This window comes from Vulpes lagopus, chromosome 6 (genome assembly GCF_018345385.1).
Source record: "Vulpes lagopus strain Blue_001 chromosome 6, ASM1834538v1, whole genome shotgun sequence".
Taxonomy (NCBI): domain Eukaryota; kingdom Metazoa; phylum Chordata; class Mammalia; order Carnivora; family Canidae; genus Vulpes; species Vulpes lagopus.
This window is the reverse complement of record NC_054829.1, coordinates 82,690,571-82,711,393: the sequence shown is the minus strand read 5'-3', so window position 1 is coordinate 82,711,393 and position 20,823 is coordinate 82,690,571.

Here is a 20,823-nt window from a genome sequence, read left to right as displayed (position 1 = left end):
ATTGTGGCGAGCATTGGGTGATATATAGAATTGTCAGATCACTGTTATACACCTGAAACTAATATAATATTGCATGTCAACTATACTTCAATTTTAAGAAAAGATTAAATTTCTCTATGATACAGGGAGGAGGTTGGCATGTTGAACAAAAATCTTTAAGATTGAAGGGGTACAAATGACTCACCTTCCTAGGGAGTCCTCAAGCCTTGGTCTCTCACTGTTTTAATCGTATATTCTTCTCCCTCTCCCCAATTTGAACATCATTAGTTTTCTAATGCCTCCAGAAGCTTCCACCATAGCCACAATTTCTCATATACACCTTAGTTTTCTTTCCCATTGGGATGGGGAGGAAGGTAAGAGAAATCAGGAGGCCTTCTTGATATTGGGGAGGAAATTTAAAATCTCTTGTGGGTCTGTGGGCTCAATAACAGAGTTGAGTCCAATCATCTTAGAATCTCTGACAGTGGTGTGATGCCCATGAAACCAAAAAGACACAGCTAAGATCCCAGGTTCCTATTAAGCCATTACACAGAGACCAAAGGACCCCCATTGGGGCACCTGTGCCTTCTTCCTTATACTTCGCCCAAGTTCCAGGCAAGCCTGAGTCATCACAGGTTGAATCTGCAGTTTCTGCTCCAGCGCGTAGAGAAGAAGCCTATCTTTTTCTTTTTTTAAGATTTATTTATGTTTAAAGAGAAAGAGTACAAGCAGGAGGGGCAGAGGGAAACAGAGAGAAAATCCCAAACAGGTGCCGTACTGAGTGCGGAGCCCAACTCGGGGCCCGATCTCATGACCCCGAGATCATAACCTGAGCTGAAACCTAGCTTCAGACGCTTAACTGACAGAGCCACCCAAGCATCCCAAGGAATGTCATCTTTTATATGATTAACATAGAGCCATGTGACCACTCGCTATTTCAGAAAAGGTCAGTCTGAAAAAAAAAAAAAAAAGAAAGAAAATTACAAATAGAGACCTCAACCCTGTTCAATTCCTTGGTTCTGGTTATTTCTAAGGATTATTTATATCCCTGCCCTCAGGCTCTTGTTTCTTTTTTGTTTTGTTTTATTTCATTTGGGGAAAAGAGGCACGTAAGTTGGTTCTGTTACCTTATAGCCTATATATGGTCCCTCCCAATAAGAGTTATCAAATTTCAAGAAGCAGCCTGGGCATCCTACAAGTCTATAGCTATTGAGTATGGAGGCTATGCTCCCTAAGAAATGGAGAGTCTTTCATCAAGATACAGAACAGGGGGATCCCTTGGTGGTGCAGCGGTTTGGCGCCTGCCTTTGGCCCAGGGCGCAATCCTGGAGACCCGGGATCGAATCCCACGTCGGGCTCCCTGCATGGAGCCTGCTTCTCCCTCTGCCTGTGTCTCTGCCTCTCTCTGTCTCTCTGTCTCTCTCTCTCTCTCTCTCTGTGACTATCATGAATAAATAAATAAAATCTTAAAAAAAAAAAGATACAGAACAGGATTTTCATCTGCAGGGAGGAGTCCTACAATAAAGATATATTTTACCCAGGGAAAGAAGTCTCACAACCTCTTCCATAGCAGGTATGGAATATGATATCATAAAAATCATATTCCCAATTATAAACTTCTGGGACTGTATTTCCACCAGACATAATTTTTTTTCATGTTTTAAACCACCAGACTTCAGTTGTTGGCATGAGCTAGAAGTGAAAGAGGCTCTCACTACAGAAATAGATTTCCACAGAAACTAGTTTTATATTGATCTTCTCTTACCAAGTAATTTGTAATTCATTCGATCTTTGTTCATTTCATATTCCTTCCCACTGAGAGAATGTTTGGCTAGGGAAATAACTATGTGAACTGGACTACTTCTTTGCACCATGCTTATTGTTAAAGCTGGTTTCTCAGTGTTTAGAGGGTGGACTCTTCAGTCTTCTATTCCCAGTAAGCTTTATGATTTGTATTTAGTTTGCATGCTTTAACTAAAAAACAACGAACAATAAGCCAAAATGATCTTTGCCATCAATTCCTTAAGGATACTACTTCATCTGGAGAAATGCCATGATTTCTAACAATATTTATAGCAATGGGCCCAGAATATAAGCAAATGAAATTAAGATTCATTTACACATTACATGATAAGAGCCTATTGAGGAATATAAATGTTTTGTCCTCATTCACATCTGGGAGTGTTTAGTTTTTCTATGAAAATATTTATGTAATGGCCAACTTTCCGGTTAGAAGAATATTAATGATTTCACAAAAACAATAATTTCAAAAGCAACTGGCCCTCTGTTTGATATGAATGATAGCTCTAGTTATTCCAGATGCTGATTAGAAAAATGTATTGAACAAAGAGTTTAACTCCATCTGTAACTTTCTTCTAATATAGGAAAAGAAAAGATGAGGAGTGCTTGATTGGTTCAGTTGATAGAGTATGTGACTCTTGATCTTGTTTGTGTGAGTTTGAGCCCCACGTTTTGTATAGAGATTACTTTTTAAAAATAAATATAAGTAAACTTAAATATGGAAAGAAAAGAATTTCCAATTCATAGCTTTTAAAATTTTGACATAAAATTCACATACCATAAAATTCCCCCCTTTAAAGTACCGTTCAGTGGTTTTTGGCATAGTCACAAAGTTATGCAAACCATCACCACTATCAAATTCCAGAATGTTTTCTTTTTTAGAAAATCTGTACTCAGGGCAACCTGGGTGGCTCAGCGGTTTAGCGCCGCCTTGGGACCAGGGTGTGATCTGGGGACAGGGGATTGAGTCCTGCGTCAGGCTCCCTGCATGGAGCCTGCTTCTACCTCTGCCTGTGTCTCTGCCTCTCTCTCTCTCTCTCTCTCTGTCTCTCTCTCTCTGTCTCTGTCTCTCGTGAATAAATAAATAAAATAAAATAAAGAAAAAAAAAGAAAATCTGTACTCATTAGCAGCCATTTCCCATCTTCCTTCTCCCTAGCCTCTGCCAATCACTAATCTACCTTCTTTTTTTTTAATAAATTTATTTTTTATTGATGTCCAATTTACCAACATACAGAATAACACCCAGTGATCATCCCATCAAGTGCCCCCCTCAGTGCCCGTCTCCCATTCACCCCCATCCCCTACCCTCCTCCCCTTCCACCACCCCTAGTTCGTTTCCCAGAGTTAGGAGTCTTCATGTTCTGTCTCCCTTTCTGATATTTCCCACACATTTCTTCTCCCTTCCCTTCTATTCCCTTTCACTATTATTTATATTCCCCAAATGAATGAGAACACATAATGTTTGTCCTTCTCCGATTGACTTACTTCACTCAGCATAATACCCTCCAGTTCCATCCATGTTGAAGCAAATGGTGGGTATTTGTCGTTTCTAATGGCTGAGTAATATTCCATTGTATACATAAACCACATCTTCTTTATCCATTCATTTTTCGATGGACACCGAGGCTCCTTCCACAGTTTGGCTATTGTGGACATTGCTGCTAGATACATCGGGGTGCAGGTATCCCGGCGTTTCATTGCATCTGAATCTTTGGGGTAAATCCCCAACAGTGCAATTGCTGGGTCGTAGGGCAGGTCTATTTTTAACTCTTTGAGGAACCTCCACACAGTTTTCCAGAGTGGCTGCACCAGTTCACAGTCCCACCAACAGTGTAAGAGGGTTCCCTTTTCTCCGCATCCTCTCCAACATTTGTGGTTTCCTGCCTTGTTAATTTTCCCCATTCTCACTGGTGTGAGGTGGTATCTCATTGTGGTTTTGATTTGTATTTCCCTGATGGCAAGTGATGCAGAGCATTTTCTCATGTGCATGTTGGCCATGTCTATGTCTTCCTCTGTGAGATTTCTGTTCATGTCTTTTGCCCATTTCATGATTGGATTGTTTGTTTCTTTGGTGTTGAGTTTAAGAAGTTCTTTATAGATCTTGGAAACTAGCCCTTTATCTGATATGTCATTTGCAAATATCTTCTCCCATTCTGTAGGTTGTCTTTGAGTTTTGTTGACTGTATCCTTTGCTGTGCAAAAGCTTCTTATCTTGATGAAGTCCCAATAGTTCATTTTTGCTTTTGTTTCTTTTGCCTTCGTGGATGTATCTTGCAAGAAGTTACTGTGGCTGAGTTCAAAAAGGGTGTTGCCTGTGTTCTCTTCTATGATTTTGATGGAATCTTGTCTCACATTTAGATCTCTCATCCATTTTGAGTTTATCTTTGTGTATGGTGCAAGAGAGTGGTCGAGTTTCATTCTTCTGCATGTGGATGTCCAATTTTCCCAGCACCATTTATTGAAGAGACTGTCTTTCTTCCAGTGGATAGTCTTTCCTCCTTTATCGAATATTAGTTGACCATAAAGTTCAGGGTCCACTTCTGGGTTCTCTATTCTGTTCCATTGATCTATGTGTCTATTTTTGTGCCAGGACCACACTGTCTTGATGATCACAGCTTTGTAGTCCAACCTGAAATCTGGCATCGTGATGCCCCCAGATATGGTTTTCTTTTCTTTTTTTTTTCACTTATTAGGTTATTGGTTTATTATTAAAGGATATAACTCAGAAAAGCCAGATGGAGGCAATGCATAGCTCAAGGTATGGGGAAGGGGTGGGGACCTTCCATGCCCTCCGAGAGGGCGCCACGCTCCTGGATCTTCACATGATCAGCAAACCACAGCTTGTCAAGCCCATCCTTTTGGGTTTTTATGGAGTCTTCCCCACAGAGGCTTGATTGATAAAATCACTGCTGATGGATTCAAATTCCAGCTCCTCTCCCATCCCCAGAAGTCAGGAGATGGAATTAAAAACTCGATCATTCTGGTACTATAAAACATTATTAAATCAAAGAATAGAAATTAGTAGACAGTTGGAATTCGTATTTCTTATTCTGTGGAATTCTGAATGCTTACCTAGATGGAATGAGCCTGAGACCATGGGCTGGTTTTTAATACTTGTAAGAAACTAGTCTTGAAGAATCAACTTAATGATTATCTTCATCAAAATCTAAACTTCCTAAGATATTCAGGCTTCTGTACGAAAAGTGTTTGGCCAAATTTGTGGTGTATATATAGATCCTTTTTCTGTGTTATTTTACCAAGTAAGTTGTAACTCTGCATTTGTGGTACAGTTCATGGTAGTGATGGTACAACTCATGTTAGTTTTTCTACTTACCTCCTCTAACAAATATGGTTCATCTGAAGATTCTTAAAATTACAGCTATGGGGATCCCTGGGTGGCGCAGCAGTTTAGCGCCTGTCTTTGGCCCAGGGCGCGATCCTGGAGACCCGGGATCGAATCCCACGTCAGGCTCCCGGTTCATGGAGCCTGCTTCTCCCTCTGCCTGTGTCTCTGCCTCTCTCTCTCTCTCTCTGTAACTATCATAAATAAAAAATAAATAAAAAATAAATAAAACTTAAAAAAAAAATTACAGCTATGACCCCTATCCGTGTGTGTTAGTGATATTTTTTTTCCTTGCCTAGGTAGTAACAGCTCAATCTAGTGCCATTGCATCCTGGAAAATCTCAAATCATGATTATAAAATGGTAAAATTCTAGGTCCTATGCAACACTACTTGGAGGGATTGTTTTACTAACTTGTCTTTAATGTGAAAATTTATTGATTATATTTCAAGTGAGGAATGGAAGTGGTCCTTAGTTGTGTTTTTTGTTTTGTTTTTTGGTATGTGTACGTGTGTTGTTTTTTTGAGTTTGGTTTTTGTTTTGTTTTGTTTTGTTTTTGGTTGGGTGGGGGGTTGGTTATATATACTCTTTGATTCCCGTAACACAATGCTATAAGGTATGCCCTGAAAGACAATAAAATGTTTGAAATCCAAAAAAAAAATAAAAAATAAAAAAATAAAAAAATAAAAAAAATAAAATAAAAACTCGATCATTCTAATCTTGTTTGGTTCCTCCAGCTACCCGTCCCCATCCTGGGTGCTTTGCAACAGCCACCTCATTAACATAACAAAAGACTGTTATTGCTCTCATCTCAGGAAATTCTAAGGGTTTGAGGAACCAGACCAGGGCCAAATATACACTTTCATTTTATTTTTTTAAGATTTTACTTTTTATTCATGAGAGACACAGAGAGAGAGAGAGGCAGAGACCTAGGTAGAGGGAGAAGCAGGCTCCCTCTACCCTCCCTATAGGGAGCCTGACTCAGGACTTGATCTCAGGACCTGGGATCAAGCCCTGAGCTGAAGGTACATGCTCAATAGCTGAGCCACCTGGGGGTCCCAAATATATACTTCTTATTTTATTTTATTTTTCTTTTTTAAAATTCCCCTAGCTATTCGAGGTCTTTTCTGATTCCACACAAATCTTAAAATAATTTGTTGTAACTGTCTGAAGAAAGTCCATGTATTTTGATAGGGATTGCATTAAATGTGTAAATTGCCCTGGGTAACATTGACATTTTCAAAATATTAATTCTGCCAATCCATGAGCATGGAATATTTTTCCATCTCTTTGTGTCTTCCTCAATTTCTTTCAGAAGTGTTCTATAGTTTTTAGGGTATAGATCCTTTACCTCTTTGGTTAGGTTTATTCCTAGGTATCTTATGCTTTTGGGTGCAATTGTAAATGAAATTGACTCCTTAATTTCTCTTTCTTCAGTCTCATTGTTAGTGTATAGAAATGCCACTGATTTCTGGGCATTGATTTTGTGTCCTGCCACGCTACCAAATTGCTGTATGAGCTCTAGCAATCTTGGGGTGGAGGCTTTTGGGTTTTCTATGTAGAGTATCATGTTATCGGCAAAGAGGGAGAGTTTGACTTCTTCTTTGCCAATTTGAATGCCTTTAATGTCTTTTTGTTGTCTGATTGCTGAGGCGAGGACTTCCAATACTATGTTGAATAGCAGTGGTGAGAGTGGACATCCCTGTCTTGTTCCTGATCTTAGGGGCAAGGCTCCCAGTGGTTCCCCATTGAGAATGATATTTGCTGTGGGCTTTTCGTAGATGGCTTTTAAGATGTTGAGGAATGTTCCCTCTATCCCTACATTCTGAAGGGTTTTGATCAGGAATGGATGCTGTATTTTGTCAAATGCTTTCTCTGCATCTAATGAGAGGATCATATGGTTCTTGGTTTTTCTCTTGCTGATATGATGAATCACATTGATTGTTTTACAAGTGTTGAACCAGCCTTGTGTCCCGGGGATAAATCCTACTTGGTCATGGTGAATAATTTTTTTTAATGTACTGTTGGATCCTATTGGCTAGTATCTTGTTGAGAATTTTTGCATCCTTTCAAAGAACCAACTCATGGTTTTGTTGATCTGTTCCACAGTTCTTCTGGTCTCGATTTCGTTGATTTCTGCTCAAATCTTAATTAACTCTCTTCTGCTGGGTGTAGGATCTATCTGCTGTTTTTTTCTCTAGCTCCTTTATGTGTAAGGTTAGCTTTTGTATTTGAGTTCTTTCCAGTTTTTGAATGGATGCTTGTATTGCGATGTATTTCCCCCTCAGGACTGCTTTTGCTGCATCCCAAAGATTTTGAACGGTTGTATCTTCATTCTCATTAGTTTCCATGAATCTTTTTAATTCTTCCTTAATTTCCTGGTTGACCTTTTCATCTTTTAGCAGGATGGTCCTTAACCTCCACGTGTTTGAGGTCCTTCCAAACTTCTTGTTGTGATTTAGTTCTAATTTCAAGGCATTATGGTCTGAGAATATCCAGGGGATGATCCCAATCTTTTGGTATCGGTTCAGACCCGATTTGTGACCCAGTATGTGGTCTATTCTGGAGAAAGTTCCATGTGCACTTGAGAAGAATGTGTATTCAGTTGAGTTTGGATGTAAAGTTCTGTAGATATCTGTGAAATCCATCTGGTCCAGTGTATCATTTAAAGCTCTCGTTTCTTTGGAGATATTGTGCTTAGAAGACCTATCGAGGGTAGAAAGAGCTAGATTGAAGTCACCAAGTATAGGTGTATTATTATCTAAGTATTTCTTCACTTTGGTTATTAATTGATTGATATATTTGGCAGCTCCCACATTCGGGGCATATATATTGAGGATTGTTAAGTCCTCTTGTTGGATAGATCCTTTAAGTATGAGATAGTGTCCCTCTTCATCTCTCACTACAGTCTTCGGGGTAAATTTTAGTTTATCTGATATAAGGATGGCTACCCCTGCTTTCTTTTGAGGACCATTCGAATGGTAAATGGTTCTCCAACCTTTTATTTTCAGGCTGTAGGTGTCCTTCTGTCTAAAATGAGTCTCTTGTAGACAGCAAATAGATGGGTCCTGCTTTTTTATCCAGTCTGAAACCCTGCACCTTTTGATGGGGTCATTAAGCCCATTTACCTTCAGAGTTACTATTGAAAGATAAGAGTTTAGTGTCATCATGATATCTATTCAGTCCTTGTTTTTGTGGATTGTTCCACTGAACTTCTTCTTAAAGGGGAATTTTAAGAGTCCCCCTTAAAATTTCTTGCAGAGCTGGTTTGGAGGTCACATGCCTTTCTTGGAAGCTCTTTATCTCTCCTTCCATTTTGAATGAGAGCCTTGCTGGATAAAGTATTCTTGGTTGCATGTTCTTCTCATTTAGGACCCTGCATATATCCTGCCAGCCCTTTCTGGCCTGCCAGGTCTCTGTGGAGAGGTCTGCTGTTATCCTAATACTCCTCCCCATAAAAGTCAGGGATTTCTTGTCTCTTGCTGCTTTAAGGATCTTCTCTTTATCTTTGGAATTTGCAAGCTTAACTATTAAATGTCGAGGTGTTGAACGGTTTTTATTGATTTTACGGGGGGATCTCTCTATTTCCTGGATCTGTATGCCAGTTTCCCTTCCCAGAGTAGGAAAGTTTTCAGCTATGATTTGTTCAAATACATATTGGCCCTCTGTCCCTTTTGGCGCCCTCGGGAACCCAATTAAACGTAGGTTTTTCTTCCTCAGGCTGTCATTTATTTCCCTTAATCTATCTTCATGGTCTTTTAATTGTTTGTCTCTTTTTTCCTCAGTTTCCCTCTTTGCCATCAACTTGTCTTCTATGTCACTCACTCGTTCTTCCACCTCATTAACCCTCGTCGTTAGAACTTCTAGCTTGGATTGCATCTCATTCAACTGATTTTAAATTTCTGCCTGATTAGCTCTAAATTCTGCAGTCATGAAGTCTCTTGAGTCCTTTATGCTTTTTTCTAGAGCCACCAGTAGCTGTATAATAGTGCTTCTGAACTGGCTTTCTGACATTGAATTGTAATCCATATTTTGTAACTCTGTGGGAGAGAGGACTGTTTCTGACTCTTTCTTTTGAGGTGAGGTTTTCCTTCTAGTCATTTTGCTCAGTGCAGAGTGGCCAAAACAAGTTGTATTGGGAAAAGGAGAAAAAGAGAGGAGAGAAAGAAGGAAAGAAGAGAGAAAAAGAAAAAAGAAAAAAGGAACAAAAAAAGAAAAAAAGAAAAAGAGAAAGAAAAAGAAAGAAAGGGGAAAAAGGGGGGGTGGGGGAAGCAAACAAATCAAAAAGCAAAAAAGAAAAAAAAAACCACGGGGGAGTATCCTCTGATTCTGTATACTTTAAGTCCCTTGACTTCCCCTGGAATTTGTCCGTCTAGTTGGTCTTCTGGGGGAGGGGCCTGCTGGGCTGATTTTCAGGTGTTAGCACTTGGGGGAGCTGCTCTCCCCCTGCCTGGTGCAGGGCTCAGTGGGGGTTGTTCACCCCGGGAGGCCCCAGGAGGAACAACCGCAGTGGCGGGGCAGCTCTGCAGCCCTGGAGTCAGCTCCCGCAGTAGCTCCGGGGCTCTCCGTCTGCAGGGCCTGGAGGCTCCAGGGCGGGGCCGCTGATCTGCTCAGTTCCAGGCAGGAGCGTCCTCGCTGTCCTGGGCCCTCCCGGCCTCTGCCTGTCCCGGGGGGAGGCCGGATCCTGGGCTGTGTCCCGGCGCCCTGTGCTCCGGGGCCTGCGCTGTTGGATTCTCTCCCGCCCCGCAGCCCCCTCTGCGGAGCCGCCGCCCGAGCCCCTCCGAGCTGCTCCGGGTCCCGCCGTGCGCGCTGCAGCCCTTAGGGAGCTCGGCGCACTCTCCCGGGGCGCAGGTGCCTGTTAGTGTCCCCGGGAGCCCGAGGGCATCCCCGCCCTCCTGGGTCCTGCTCCACCTCCCTGCGAGCCCCTTTCCGCCCGGGAAGGTTGGTGCAGCTCCTGCTCCTCCGGGACGGGGCTCTCCTGTCCTGGGGACACTCGCCCCGGCCTCAGCCCGGCTCCTCGCGTGGCCCCTCCCCCTTGGAGGCCTTTTGTTTCTTTATTTCTTTTTCCGTCTTCCTGCCTTGATAGAAGCGTGAACTGTTCTCACTGTAGCATTCCAGCTGTTCTCTCTTTAAATCTCAGGCCGAATTCGTATATTTTCAGGATGATTTGAAGGTTATCTAGGTAATTTGGTGGGGACAGGTGACTTGGGGACCCTACTCTTCTTCCATCTTGCCCCTCCTCCACTAATCTACCTTCTATCTCAACTCACAGCTTTTTTGTTTGAATTTACTCCTGATCCTTATAAAATACCAAATTAAGCATTACATAGTTTTTTGTGTGTAGTGGGAGCAGTAACTTCCAAACCAAGGGATTAAATAAATTGTTGAAAAACACAACATCCATACATGTTTAATCATTTATTCATTCGTTACCTAACAATCATTTATTAAATCCCTTTCCTCATCATAAGGACATACTAGTTGTAGGGACAATATGAAGACACGTATTGGAGGAAGGAAGACAAGAAATTAAAATACGCTGGAAAACATCACAACAGAAAAGAGCATAGAAGGATGGCAGCCACATACCTACCATACTCTGGCATCACATCCAGAGCAGAAAAAGGTGAATTTTATTTTGAAAATGTAAAAATCCTTATGTATATATAGATCACAGGTCAGAGATGGTAGAAGAATATATTGGTTTCTTTAGAAATGAATTCATAATGGTATAGGGTGATTTTTTTTTCCCTTTTCAATTTTCATGTCATTTCTTAAGGCAGTTATCTATGGGGAACTGGAGTAGACAGAATTAAATTTGTTCAAGAGCCAAATTTCCCTCTTTCATAATAAAATTTTTAAATTTTTAAAGATCCATCTATATTACATTGTTTGCCCTCTGCTCCACCAGGTATCTATTTCTGGAAACAAACCACTCCAACAAACTAGCAATTATTCACTTTGTTCACAAATCCACAACTTGGGCAAAGCTCAGAGAAAGCAGTACATCTACTTCCACACAACATCAGCTGAGGGAGACTCTACTTTCAAGATAAATGATAAGTTGGTGCTGCCTGTGAGCTGGGAATTCAGCTGGGGCTGTGGGCTGGGTCTCAGATCCTCTCTACATAAATAAATAAAAAAAAATTAAAGGAAGATAAACCAGAAACTAAAGAGATTGGTAGCTATAGGGGATGGGTAAGAAAAGAATGTGAGGGGTGTAATGGGGGGCAGGGATTAGGGGACCAGAGAAGATTATGCTGTTTTTGATCATCTTACTATAGTTATATGACATGTTAATTTTAGAAAAAGCTAGGTGAAGGGCAAATGAGAATTCTATCCTATTTTTGCAACTCTTCTGTGAAGTCAAAAAATATTTCAAAACTTAATTTATGGTAATACAGGCTTACCTCAAGAAGCAAGAAAAATCAGGGTACCTGGGTGGCTCAGTGGTTGAGCATCTGTCTGTGGCTCAGGTTGTGATCCTGGGATCCTGGGATCAAGTCCTACATCAGGCTCCCTGCATGGATCCTGCTTCTCCCTCTGCCTATGCCTCTGCCTCTCTCTCTCTCTCTCTCTCTGTGCCTCTCATGAATAAATAAATAAAATTTTTTAAAAAGCAAGAAAAAAATCTCGAAAAAACAATCTAACTTTACACCTCCTTTCTAGAAGGAGCTAGAAAAAGAAGAAAAACAAAACTCAAAACCAGTAAGAAGGAAGGAAATAATAAGCATTAGAGCAGAAATAACAAAACAGAAACTTAAACACATGCACACACACACAATAGAACAGATCAAAGAAGCCAGCCAAAAGCCAAAAGCCATGAGTTGCTTCTTTGAAAAGTTCAAGAAAATTGATAAAGCTTTATCCAGATTCATCTGAGAGAGAGATGAATCACATAAACAAAAAATATTATGAAAAATTATATGCCAAAAAATTGCACAGCCTAGAAGAAATGAATAAATTCCTAGAAACATATAACCTCCCAAAACTGGGGATCCCTGGGTGGCACAGCGGTTTGGCGCCTGCCTTTGGCCCAGGGCGCGATCCTGGAGACCCGCGATCGAATCCCACATCAGGCTCCCAGTGCATGGAGCCTGCTTCTCCCTCTGCCTGTGTCTCTGCCTCTCTCTCTCTCTCTGTGTGACTATCATAAATAAATAAAAAATAAAAAAAAAACCAGAAAAAAAAACCTCCCAAAACTGAATGAACAGGAAATAGAAAATTTGAATAGACCAAATTACCAGCAATGCAATTGAATCAATAATAAAAAAAACTCCCAACAAACAACAGTTCAGGACCATATGGCTTCACAGGTGAATTCTACCAAACATTTAAGGAGGAGTTAATACCCACTCTTCTCAAACTATTCTGAAAAACAGAAAAGGAAGGAAAGCTTCCAAATTCATTCTGTGCGGTCAGTATTACTCAATACCAAAACCAAATAAAGACACTTCAGAGAGAAAGAGAGAGAGAGAGAACTCAGCTCAATACCCCTGATGAACAGAGATGCAAAAATCCTCAACAAAATATTAGCAAACTGAATATAACAACACATTGAAAAAAATAATTCACTATGATCAAGTGGGATTTATTCCTGAGTTGCAAGGGTGGTTCAATATTCACAAATAAATCTATGTGATCCATTATATCCATAAGAGAAAGGATAAAAGAGAAAATACGATCATTTCAATAGATGCAGAAAAAGCATTTAACAAAGTATTCATTCATTCATTTATGATAAAATTCTTCAGCAAAGTAGGTTCAGAGGGAACATACCTCAACATAATAAAGGCCATCTGTGAAAAACCCACAACTAACACCTTACTCAGTGGTGAAAACTGATAGTTTTTCCCCTAAAGTCAGGAACAAGACAGGGAAGCTTACTCTCACCACTTCCATTCAGCATAGCACTGAAAGTTGTAGCCACAGAAATCAGACAAGAAAAAGAAAAAAAAGCCATTCAAATTGGTAAGGAAGAAGTCAAACTTCCACTATTTTCAGATAACATGATACTACATAGAGAGAACACTGAAGACCCCACATAAATACTGCTAAAATTGATAAATGAATTCAGTAAGGTTGTAGGATACATGTAGAAAAATTTGTTGCATTTCTATATACTAATAATGAAGTAGCAGAAAGAGAAATTAAGAAAACAATTCCATTTACACTTTCACCAAAAATAATAAAGTACCTAGGAATACACTTAACCAATGAGGTGAAAAACCTGTACTCTGAAAACCATAAAACATTGATGAAAGAAATTGAAGACAACACAAATAAATGGAAAGATATTCCATGCTCAGGTTCTGGAAGAACAAATATTGTTAAAATGCCCATGCTACTCAAAGCAGTCTATAGACTTAATGCAATCCCTATCAAGTTGCAACAGCATTTTCCACAGAACTATAACAAAAAATCTTAAAATTTGTATCCAACCATAAAAACTCTGAATAGCCAAAACAACCTTGAAAAAAAAAACAAAACTGGAGGTATCACATTTCCAGATTTCAAGTTATATTACAAAGATGTAATAATCAAAAACAATTATGGTACTGGCATAAAAATAGATATATAAATCAATGGAATAAAATAGAAAACCCAAAAATAAACCCACAATTATATGGTCAATTAATCTATGACAAAGGAGGAAAGAGTTCACAATGGGAAAAAGTCTCTTCAACAAATGGTGCTGGGAAAACTGGACAGCAACATGCAAAAGAATGAAACTGAACCACTTTCTTACACCATACACAAAAATAAACTCAAAATGGATTAAAGGCCAAAATGTGAGACCTAAAACCATAAATATCCTTGAAGAGATCACAGGCAGTAATTTATCTGACATCAGCTATAGCAACATTTTTCTAGATATGTCTCCTAAGGCAAAGGGAAAAAAAAGCAAAAATGAACTATTGGGATTATATCAAAATAAAAAAACTTCTGTGCAACAAAGAAAACAATCAACAATACTAAATGGCAAAAGATATTTCCAAATGATGGTAAAGGATTAGCATCCAAAATATATAAAGAACTTATGTAACTCAACACCAAAAAAAACCCCAAATAATCCAATCAAAAATTGGGAAGAAGACATGAACAGGCATTTCTCCAAAGAAGACATCCAGATGGCCAAAAGACATATGAAATGATGCTCAATAGCACTCATCATGAGGGAAATGCAAATCAAAAGCACAATGAGATATCACCTCACATTTGTTAGAATGACTAAAATCAAAACTCTAAGAAGCAACAAGTGTTGGCAAGGACATGGAGAAAAAGGAACTTCCTTACACTATTGGTGGGAATGCAAACTGGTGCAGCCACTGTGAAAAACAGTATGGATAATTCTCAAAAAAATTAAAAATAGAACTACCATATGATTTAGTAATTTAACTATGGGATATTTACCCAAAGAATACAAAAACATTAATTTGGGAAGATATATGCACCCCTATGTTTACTGAGGCATTATTTGCAATAACCAGATTATGGAAGCAGCCCAAATGTCCATTGATAGATGAATGGATAAAGAAGATGTGATATACATATATATATAATGGGCTATTACTCAGCCATAAAAAGAATGAAATCTTGCCATTTGTAACAACATGTATAGATACAGAGAATATAATACTAAACAAAATAAGTCACTCAGAGAAAGACAAATACCATATGACTTCACTTACATGTGGAATTTAACAAACAAAATAAATGAACAAAGAAAAAAGAGAAAACCAATACAGACATTTAAATATAGAGAACAAACTGATGGTTACCAGAGGGGAGGTGAGTAGGGGCATGGGTGAAATAAGTGATGGGGATTAAGGAGTACACTTAACCTGACAAGCACCTAGTAATGTATAGACTTGTTAAATCACTATATTTTATACCTGAAACTAATATAATACTGTATGTTAAGTCTACTGGAATTGAAATTTCATTTTATTCTATTATCTTTTTGTTACTGGAATTGAAATTTTAAAAAAGTATTTCAAAACTTAAAAATATCTATGGATTTAGAGGAATAAAAAAATCTTCTCTTATCTCTGCAACATGTATCTACATATATACATATATACCTTAGTAGCCAGTAACCACTAAAACCTTGAAAGTAGAATGCTAAAAACAATATTCCCTCAGTGATAGTTTTGCTGTTGACTCAGGAATGCAAATCAAACAAGAATCATTCTTTGTTCTCTCAAAGAGTAATTTTCCACTGCTAAGAGAGTATAGTTTTAAGTAAATTATTACTCAAGAGTTTTTTTTAGCTGCAAAGTGACAGTAATTAAATTCAACTTCAGCTTCTTTAAGCAAATTAAAAAGGAGAAAATGGGTATTTGTTGGCTCACATAGCTGGGAGGTGTGGTGTACTGGGGCCTTGGATTGGAATTAATCTAAGGGAGTACTATCAGAAGTCAGGGTCTGAAGCAAGGAGTAGAATCTCAATGCTTCTCTCACTCTCTCCCATCCTCTGTCACCTGAGCCTACACACTGGAGTCATTCTCCCCTCTTACAGTCAGATGTCCTTCGGTTAGCCACGGAAGATGGCCACTGGCAATGCCAGGCTCTCATTCCAGTTGAACAATTCCAACAGAAAACACAAAGCTTTTTCTTCCCAGCCTCGTTATAGCAATCTTCAAAAAGGATTTGGATTGGCTCTATTTAGGTTATATGCCCAATATTTTGTCCAATCATTGTTTCCAATGACCTAGAGCTCTTGACTGGCCAGGCTTGAGTCACTTGCTCTTGCTGGCATTGCAATGTCCTACCTAGGTTCCCTTTAAGAAAGGAATGGGTGCCCAGCTGTGAAGAATGTGGTTAGCTGATAGACAGATTTCATCTGATGGTGGCCTGATGGTTCCTCTGCCCAATTCTTCTTCCTCTTTTCTTCTCACAGATGTTAACATCCCAAAACACTTTTACAAGTGAAGACTCCTTGGAGAAATGGTCAATTTCAGGCCCGAGATATATCTCTCTCAGAAAATATGCAAAATAATCTGGGAACATTGTGTCATACAAAAAGCAAGGAATCTACCAAAACCCAATGTTACCATCAATAAGAAGGACGTCTACAATAGAGGCACCTGTCGGGCTCAGTTGGTGAAGCACATGATTCTTGATCTTGGGATTGTGAGTTCAAGCCCCACATCAGGTGTAGAGATTACTTTAAAATCTTTAAATAAAAGAATAATATCTACAATGGATTGAAACATACCAAATATATTTATTGGTTCATAATGACATACTTTTTTAACTCATTGGATACTTGTAAAAATTCTAGGGAGCAGGTTATCATTTTGAAAACTAGTAAATAAAGGGAACAATTTTTTTGTCCTTGTATAGGAATTATACCTTAAGGTAAACAAATAGTTGATAAAGAGAATTTTCTCATTTTAGAAGCATTCCAGCTAATAAATAAAGAAGGAATGTGTGTCAGTCCTTGTTCCCTGAGAAGCAGACACCAAAACTGGGTAAGAATTGCAAGGGATTTTCTTCAAGAAAATTTTTATGTGAAAGGAAATAGAGAGAGAGAAAGAAAAGGCTGGGATGTCTGTAGGACTGTGATGTAAATCGCATTGGTAGTAAAAGAGAGGGAAAGAAAGCTGGTGGAAAGTGTTAAAAAGGGCTATGCAATCTAAGGAAGGTCAATTTCAGGCCCGAAATTGTCAAATTGGCCAATTTGACACTTTGGCCAAAGTCAGCTGACAAAGGAGTCCATGTCTTCCCTAATGTCTCCACTGCACTCAGTCACTGGAGTAGCTGCTGATGGGAGGCGTGGCCTCAGTTCCAAGGCAGCATTGGATTTCAAAGTGCAGCAGCTGGACCCTAGTTATTTGTGATCTGTATGGTAGAAAGTCTCTTGAGGCAGTCTGGAGAGAATGATTCAGAATGACAAAATTAAAATATCATTGTTTTGCCCCCTTAATGAAAGAATGGACCTACCCAATGATCATCAACCAACATCAGAGAAAGAAAAACAACTAAACGTTATGTGCTTTGTTATGGAAGTATACAGCAATACTATGAATTGTTCTAGCCAAAAAATTTTTACCTGAATCTGATGAAGCTTCTAGATCTACAACCACTTTATAGGAAATACATGGAACAGAGGAATATATTAAATGACATCATGGGGATATAATCTACCAAATCTAGACTGTAGGAAACACTCCAAACAACTAGGTGTATTTCCTACAAAAACACATGTGGGGAGTGGGGTGAAGGGAGTAGGGAATAGAGAGAGGGAGAGGACACCTACAGATTTTTTTTTCTGTTGAATTTTTATCTTTTTAATTTTTTTTAAAGAATACTCTTGTTTTTAGTGGATTTTATGAAAACTAACTCAAAATCATTTCTAAATAATAGTTACCAGTTATTGAGCACTTGACTCTTTACAAACATTATATATTTTTTTCTTTTTTAAAATCTTTTGTTGGAGTTCAATTTGCCAACATATAGCATAACACCCAGTGCTCATCCCATCAAGTGCCCCCCTCAGTGCCCATCATCCAGTCACCCCCCCACCCCCCCCGGCCCACCTCCCTTTCTACCACCCCTTGTTCGTTTCCCAGAGTTAGGAGTCTCTCATGTTCTGTCTCCCTTTCTGATATTTCCCACTCATTTTTTCTCCTTTCCCCTTTATTCTCTTTCACTATTTTTTATATTCCTCATATGAATGAGACCATATAATGTTTGTCCTTCTCCAACTGACTTATTTCACTCAGCATAATACCCTCCAGGTGGGTATTTGTCGTTTCTAACGGCTGAGTAATATTTCATTGTATACATAGACCACAGCTTCTTTATCCATTCATCTGTTGATGGACCCCAAGGCTCCCTCCACAGTTTGGCTATTGTGGACATTGCTGCTATAAACATCGGGTGCAGACACCTACAGATTTAAAATGACTTAAGAGATAAATCAACCAGTAGTAATGTATAAACCTTATTTGGATCTTGATGCAAGCTAACTTAAAAAAAAGCAAATTTATGAGGCGCCTACGTGGCTCAATTGGTTAGCATCTGCCTTAGGGCTCAGGTCTTGGGATCAGACCCTGAATTGGGCTCCCTGCTCAGCAGGGAGCCTATTTCTCCCTCTTCCACTCCTCCTGCTTGTGCTCTCTCTCTAATAAATAAATAAAAGCTTTTTTTTTAAAGCAAGTTTATGAGAAAATCAGAAAAATGTGAACATTGATTGAATATTTGATGAGGAGATCCCTGGGTGGCTCAGCGGTTTAGTGCCTGCCTCTGGCCCAGAGCATGATCCTGGAGTCCCGGGATCGAGTCTCACATCAGGCTCCCCACATGGGGCCTGCTTCTCCTTCTGCCTGTGTCTCTGCCTCTCTCTGTGTGTCTCTCATGAATAAATAAATAAAATCTTAAAAAAAATGAATATTTGATGTATTAAGAAATTCAGGGGTTAGCTATAGCTTTTGGATTTATGATTTTTTTAAAGAGTTTCTTGTAGAGATGATACTAAAATATTTATTGATCTAATTTTTTAGAGATACATACTAAAATACTGATGAAATGATATGGTGCCTGGAATTTGCTTCCAAATTATCCAGAGGAGAAAGAAGCCTTTATTGGATGTGGATATAAATAAAACAATGTTGGTAATGAGTTGATTATTCTTGAAGCTGGATAATGGGTCCATATGATTGTCTCAACTTAATTGTAGGTTTAAATACAAGGATTTTAACAATTCGTGAAAGCCAAGCAAAGCCTTATGAAACCTTCTCTCCATCACTGTCTATGAACCACAAATAGAGTTCAGCAAGGTGGCCATCCCGTGTCCATGTTTTTCCCAGGCTGGAGCACTGTGACATAATTAAAAATATATATTGGGTCTTTGTCTCCAGTTCGTGGTACAGAGCCTCTAAAACCCTGTTCGTTTCCTGAGTGATAGAGGTTATAGCATCTTTCAAGGATGAGAATCCAAAGTTTCAATGAAGACATGTTAAGCTTGAGATGCCTATTAGACATGCAAAGGACATGTAAAGTGAACAGTTTTTCTGGCATGGACCCCATTTCAAATGCATCCCATTATCCTCGTTAAGTCAAAGCACTGGGTCTGAAAAGTAGTCACTTGACTTTCCTGATGGTTCCTATCTCTTCAGCTTGACTCATTATATTCCACTTCTACTTTAGCACCAATTTAAATCCTTCAAGATTTACTTCCCACAGAATTAATTTACTTTCCCAGCCGTCCATGAACTTCACTAACAGTTATTTCCTATTACATTGTTTTCTGCCCAAATTTCCTCTCTGCAACATATCATCTTGTATTCTTCTCCAGCTCCCTCCAGCACACCTCAGAGACTGGATGGGTAGTTAAACCCTTACTCCCCACACCTTTTTCACAACACAGACCTGACATGATTTGACCCTTTTCTTCATGTATTCATTCAGAGCTGGGACCAGGCTGAGGCAAACAAAGTGCCTACTGATGCAAAATTTAAGAAGACACTCCCTCCCAGGGAAATCTCAGGGCCAAGGGATTTTTTTTCTTTATTCTGCCAATACTGCTTTCCAAAAAAGAGAGTACCAATTTATAATTCCACCAAAATCAACAAGTCTACCCATTTTGCAAAACTTTGTCAAAACTGCATGTCATCTCTGTGGGAATAAAAAACATCATGGGGTCAGACTATACTTGGTATCTCAAGCACCTCTCAATGGTATCAGCTTACATATATGAAACATTAAAATGGCCCACACGCTGTCAATGATTCCTTAATGGCTGGTAGGTAAGCCTTATTTCTCTAATTTTAGAGGTAAGGAAACCAAAGCTCATGTTTTTTAGCAGACTTTCAGAGGCCACATAGCCAACAAATTACACAACTAGGATTTTATACCATGTCAGCTCAGCTATAAACTATGGCTCTTTTTACTACATCCAGTCTAAGTTTTCCATGCCATTTTTTTACATTTGTATTTCTTCCTTCGGAAATACTTGTTCCTAGTCTTTTGATTTCCGATTCATAATTTAAGCCTAACTTCTCACCCACTCTGGGGTTGTTTGAAATGGCAAGTATTTCCCACAAGAGCAAGGCTGATGTTAGACTACGGTGAGAGTGTGAGTGGGTATGTGGTGCAGACCAGACAGCAGAGTATATAGTTCAGAGTCCATTTCAGACGATTCCCAGCTGCCACCTACTAGCCACTTAGTGTTGCTGTGACTCCATTTCCTTGTCAGTCAAATGGAGGTAATAGTCATTTCTACTACACAGAATTATGGGGAGGATTCAATAAGTTAATACCCTCAAAGCATTTAAAACAGTGCCTAACACATAGCATTTAATCAATGCTACAGAAAACAAAGAAAGCTGTCCAATGAAGCAGAAAAAATAAGAGAGAAACAGAGACGTGTCTGATTATGTATGGAATTCCAGATAGCCTGTTTGCTCCCAAATACCACGTGCAAACATCCCAATATAAAGATGGCAATAAATACATGCTAAATCCAAGCTATTTACTGTGTTAAAAGGAGAAAGGAAGTTTTGAAAATTGGTAAGCTCTACCACGCACGTAAAACCTATCAAATTATATAATCAATCAAATCCTTTCCCCCCTAAAAAAAAGTATGATTGTACTTAATGTAGGAGAAGGAACACACCTTTTTTTAGCAAGAAATATTTTCATTTTCTTTTTTTTTAAATTTTTTAATTTAAATTCAATCTAGTTAACATATA